Below are 6138 nucleotides of genomic sequence, written 5' to 3'. Positions count from 1 at the left end.
AAATAGCTGACCTAACCGTGTCGTCTTCTTAGACAGCTGAATAGCGAACTAATACTCAGTATGTGTTGGACAGTCTTCGTGATCACGTGTGTTCCCTGTGGAAATTTGAGAAGATTGAATATGGACATATGTTTGCACTGCACCATCATGCCCTCCCATGTAAATTGTCCGGTTGACTGCTTCTGCATATTTACCGTCTTTATTTCGTTGACAGAGCACCGATTGTGGTGTGTGTATCTAGCAGGTGAAAGACGGGTGGAAGACATTTTTGCTGTTTCTCTAGACATGAGAAACACATTAGTTGGATTTGTAAATTATAAGGATGATTTAGAATAAGTTATAACACCGACGTCGACATTCGTGAGTGGAAATATTAGTTTCCTCTATTTTTTTGAGTTTTCACATAAAGGTCTTCACAGACAAGATAAGATTTTAGTTACTCAGTGGTTTACAGCATGCTCCACCTACCTGAAGTATTGGGTTTCTAGAGATGTAATTTCCAGTCTATATCTTTGAAATCATTCTGTGCAAGTGATATTGCTGTGAGCTTGATATCAAGAAGTATCGCGAAAACGGTATGATATTCTTGTAAACCATGTGAAAATACATGTGTTCTTGTAATCCCAGAGTGTGGAGATGGGTGTAGAAAGCAAACAAGAAAGCAGGTTGGTGCCAGAAACAGTAATGCCTTTGTAATGAAGGAAGCGACCCAGCCTTTGAACAACAGTTCGGAGAGTGACCTCGGTAGGCTGAGGGTGCTTTGGTCACATGTTGGGCCAGGGTGTGTGCGGGGGCAGATGACTTGTGACCGTCGGCTGTGGTGGATGACCTACCGATCTCATGGGAAATATCTAGTGCTGTGAGGGCTATATACGGTCCATGTGCTTGTGCTGTCTGTCTTCGCAGTATATGTAAGACTGTATGATGGTCGATAGCTATATGCAAGATGCAGAAGTGGTGATTTGTACGGCGCAGGATACGAACTGTGTGATTACTACATCGATACGGTATGTGGTGAGATATAGCCAGGTTGGAGATCAGATTCGTGCTTAAATATTCAAGCTTCTGTCGTCAGCAGCAGAGCAGTGTAATTGAGGAAGTGTCTTTCGTATATATGTAGACCACTTTTGCAAGGTTTAATGTCAGTGCAATACAACAATCTGCACAAAATAGTTTTGCCGCTGAAAGTCTCGTCTGCAGAAAGAAAAAGGCGGACAGTGCTTCCACACTGGCAGCATCAGTAATTTGGCGGGAAAATTCAGTAAGAGCCAATCAGAATGTTCTATTCATTCAAAGACATCATTTGTGCTGAGACACAGAAACCTGTAAATAGTGGTGAGAACGTTTACCTTTTCGGAGACATTTGTTGAAAGCATGATGTCACGATTTCCAGGAAGGGTGATGGATGGGGTGCCTCATTAGGACCACCAGGAGGAATGCATTTGGCGTTATTCTGGGCTATTTTCGTAAGCAGGTCCTGTTAGGACAAGAATGTCCAAGCAGATAAGCTGAGACATCACGAAAGTTACTACACCAACAACAAAAGCGACCCTTCACTATTTCAGCGACACTACAATTTCTGAGAGATAGACTTGGCTCTTATTTACTTAGACATATGACGTCAGTATAAAACTGACAACCTTTTAGCATTGTCTGTGAGGGTGAGCTGCTATGCAAACATTCGCTCAGCACTGGACTCACAGCTCTGTAAATTTGTGTCAGCCACGGTAAACACGTGCGTGGCTGGATACATCTCGCATGTGGGACGGGCTGTCCTGTTAGGATCACTATGGAGAATGCATCTAGTCATCATTCCACCTTGGAACTCTGTAGGGAACAGTTCACTGATATGTCGCTGTCGAATTTCTTAATGATAATTCGCAAGTGTTGTTAAGTGCAATGAGTGTTTGTGCAGTGCATTTCTTCGGCTGTTAAAGCGTTGTAAGCGTGTTTACAGAGCATAATACATGTATTATTTATGACAATTTTGCGACTAGTTTACGTGTCTGTTGCATTATTTTGTGAACAGATCTGTAGGCTGTGCAATGCATTATTTCAACAATTTATTAGTTGCTTGCGTGTCTGTGCATCAGTGTACTGCATGATTTCGGTGATTTATGAGTAGTTTGCAGGTCTGTAGGCTATTTACTGTGACCCCAAGCACTCCAGAGCTAGGTGTCACAGCCCCTGGCCACCATGATTTTACCAGATTGCGTGCGAGACATGCAATTAGGTAGTGATGTAAGCAGAAAGCCAGCCACTTCACGAGTAAAATAAGGCATGTGTTTGACGCATGAGACCGAAGCAGATCTTCTAGCTTAATACTCGGTACATGATTAAAACAAATGCCATTCGCCTATGTTTATATAGGGCTACTAAATTTGTGAGCAAATGAAAGCATCGTGAAGCAGTGTGTATGACTGCTGAATTTCAACATTTGTATTTCATGATGCTATATAAGAATTGACAACTGATTAATAAGAAAAAGAAGTTTTATTTAATGTATCTCAGAGTACATGATGCCATTTCAGACTGTTCTGTGCGATTATTCATTGAAGAAATTGGTAAACAATTTGTCTCTTTCTATCCTCAACTAATGCATTTTAAGTGTGTTATACCTCTTAACATAAAAACACGTGCATACGTTCCAGTACCTTCATGAGAGAGAAGAGTTACATTTGCAAAGAAAGAGCCTGTTGACACATCAAATTCCCTATTTAGAATTATTGTCATCTCGTCAAGCAGTAACAACAGTCACGTTCACTGTCACTCATTGCTTTCACTTTGCTCATCATAAGATCAAACACTTGATGTAAAATTCCAGAATCAAACTTGAGATTTTGGAGTCGCCTTCTTAGTGTTCTTTGAGAAGGTAGAGGAAAATGATTACTGACTAAAAAGTCACAACCCTTGCTACCACATGCAAATTTCAACTTCAGTGCATTTTGCAATGTATCTTCAGACCACCTCACTTTCTTTGGATTCAATTTTAGAATCTGATTTTCATTAAATACTTTCTTAACTACATCCGCAACAGAGTTACATTTAGTTTTCAACTTTAGTCTAGTCTAAGGCCTGAATGCTGCGGTGTCAGATTGCTTATCTTCTTTTTCATAACTGACATTTGCGTTTCCTGTTTCTTAATGGCATCTCCTAACCTAGTTATCTGCAATTTATAATAACTGTCATTGTTACTCAGACTTTGAACATCTGCTAAAGTAGACAATTGTGGTGCATTCTCCACCTCAACAGTAGAGATGTTGGCCTCTTTGGTATGCACAGGAGGACATGGCACTTGTATACACATAACAAGAGAAAACTCAATCCTAATGAATCTGTATTTATTTGGATTAAAGGTAAAGGTGTATGTGAATATGTAAAATTTGTTGGTGATTGTACTGTATATTTTCATAAATGAGTGGGTGGGCAAATGTCTATAAGGTACAATACATATGTAGAATTGTGGACAGTTGGGAATGTGAGTCTCACGGGAAGCGTGCAAGGAATAAGTCCCTGCAGTCGTACTATTCATCTGTTTCCCCGGTGGCTCAGATGGATAGAGCGTCTGCCATGTAAGCAGGAGATCCCGGGTTCGAGTCCCGGTTGGGGCACACATTTTCAGCTGTCCACATCGAGGTATATCAACAGCACCTGTCAGCATCTGAGGGTTTCAGTTAGTTATCATGGAAGCAGTTAATTCCATAATTATCTGGGAGTAGGCATTAGGAGTGATTTAAAATTGAATGATCATATTAAGTTGATCGTCGGTAAAGCAGATGCCAGACTAAGATTCATTGGAAGAATCCTAAGGAAATGCAATCCGAAAACAAAGGAAGTAGGTTACAGTACGCTTGTTCGCCCACTGCTTGAATACTGCTCAGCAGTGTGGGATCCGTACCAGATAGGGTTGATAGAAGAGATGGAGAAGATCCAACAGATAGCAGCGCGCTTCGTTACAGGATCATTTAGTAATCGCGAAAGCGTTACGGAGATGATAGATAAACGCCAGTAGAAGACTCTGCAAGAGAGACGCTCAGTAGCTCGGTACGGGCTTTTGTTGAAGTTTCGAGAACATACCTTCACCGAGGAGTCAAGCAGTATATTGCTCCCTCCTACGTATATCTCGCAAAGAGATCATGAGGATAAATCAGGTAGTTTAGAGCCCACACAGAGGCATACCAACAATCTTTCTTTCCATGAACAATACAAGACTGGAACAGAAAGGAGAAAACCGATAGAGGTACTCAAGGTACCCTCCGCAACACACCGTCAGGTGGCTTGCGGAGTATAGATGTAGACGTAGGTGTGTGTGTGTGTGTGTGTGTGTGTGTGTGTGTGTGTGTAAGTACCCTCTAACTTCTGCACCATTTCAGTGCAGTAATGTGTTCATTGTAAATAAGTATTATAGTAGTTGTATTACACATCTATTACCTTATAAATATATAAAAAAAATTTATTTTAAAGTCAGTGCATTAGTATTTGTAAAATGATTTTTTCATATGGTGTTCGTTTAAAAAATGACGATCATTCCACTTGGGACCTCTGGAATGGTACATTAGCTTATTTGTTTGAGTTGTAAATATCTGTCATGTATTGATGTTTTTCTGACATGTTCTACATCCTGGAGGAGCTCCTCCCAACGGATCAATTGGAATGAAAGTAAATACACTCCTGGAAATGGAAAAAAGGACACATTGACACCGGTGTGTCAGACCAACCATACTTGCTCCGGACACTGCAAGAGGGCTGTACAAGCAATTATCACACGCACGGCACAGCGGACACACCAGGAACCGCGGTGTTGGCCGTCGAATGGCGCTAGCTGCGCAGCATTTGTGCACCGCCGCCGTCAGTGTCAGCCAGTTTGCCGTGGCATACGGAGCTCCACTGCAGTCTTTAACACTGGTAGCATGCCGCGACAGCGTGGATGTGAACCGTATGTGCAGTTGACGGACTTTGAGCGAGGGCGTATAGTGGGCATGTGGGAGGCCGGGTGGACGTACCGCCGAATTGCTCAACACGTGGGGCATGAGGTCTCCACAGTACATCGATGTTGTCGCCAGTGGTCGGCGGAAGGTGCACGTGCCCGTCGACCTGGGACCGGATGCACGCCAAGACCGTAGGATCCTACGCAGTGCCGTAGGGGACCGCACCGCCACTTCCCAGCAAATTAGGGACACTGTTGCTCCTGGGGTATCGGCGAGGACCATTCGCAACCGTCTCCATGAAGCTGGGCTACGGTCCCGCACACCGTTAGGCCGTCTTCCGCTAACGCCCCAACATCGTGCAGCCCGCCTCCAGTGGTGTCGCGACAGGCATGAATGGAGGGACGAATGGAGACGTGTCGTCTTCAGCGATGAGAGTCGCTTCTGCCTTGGTGCCAATGATGGTCGTATGCGTGTTTGGCGCCGTGCTGGTGAGCGCCACAATCAGGACTGCATACGACCGAGGCACACAGGGCCAACACCCAGCATCATGGTGTGGGGGGCGATCTCCTACACTGGCCGTACACCACTGGTGATCGTCGAGGGGACACTGAATAGTGCACGGTACATCCAAACCGTCATCGAACCCATCGTTCTACCATTCCTAGACCGGCAAGGGAACTTGCTGTTCCAACAGGACAATGCACGTCCGCATGTATCCCGCGCCACCCAACGTGCTCTAGAAGGTGTAAGTCAACTACCCTGGCCAGCAAGATCTCTGGATCTGTCCCCCATTGAGCATGTTTGGGACTGGATGAAGCGTCGTCTCACGCGGTCTGCACGTCCAGCACGAACGCTGGTCCAACTGAGGCACCAGGTGGAAATGGCATGGCAAGCCGTTCCACAGGACTACATCCAGCATCTCTACGGTCGTCTCCATGGGAGAATAGCAGCCTGCATTGCTGCGAAAGGTGGATATACACTGTACTAGTGCCGACATTGTGCATGCTCTGTTGCCTGTGTCTATGTGCCTGTGGTTCTGTCAGTGTGATCATGTGATGTATCTGACCCCAGGAATGTGTCAATAAAGTTTCCCCTTCCTGGGACAATGAATTCACGGTGTTCTTATTTCAATTTCCAGGAGTGTACAATCTAATGTAATCTAATCTAATCTAACACTTTCAGCTTTTTTTTTTAAGAAAAATGTCTAAAA

At 44.1% G+C, this 6138-nt stretch overlaps 1 non-coding gene across 1 annotated transcript; it reads left to right on the top strand.

Moving 5' to 3' along the window:
• Positions 1–3537: 3537 nt before the first annotated feature.
• Positions 3538–3611, top strand: Trnat-ugu (transfer RNA threonine (anticodon UGU)). Its single transcript has one exon. It is a non-coding gene; the product is annotated as a tRNA-Thr (tRNA).
• Positions 3612–6138: the final 2527 nt, after the last annotated feature.

This window comes from Schistocerca cancellata, chromosome 1, assembly GCF_023864275.1.
Source record: "Schistocerca cancellata isolate TAMUIC-IGC-003103 chromosome 1, iqSchCanc2.1, whole genome shotgun sequence".
In the NCBI taxonomy this organism is placed as follows: Eukaryota; Metazoa; Arthropoda; class Insecta; order Orthoptera; family Acrididae; genus Schistocerca; species Schistocerca cancellata.
The sequence above is the reverse complement of the archived record's forward strand: the minus strand, read 5'-3'. Positions and strand labels throughout refer to the sequence as shown.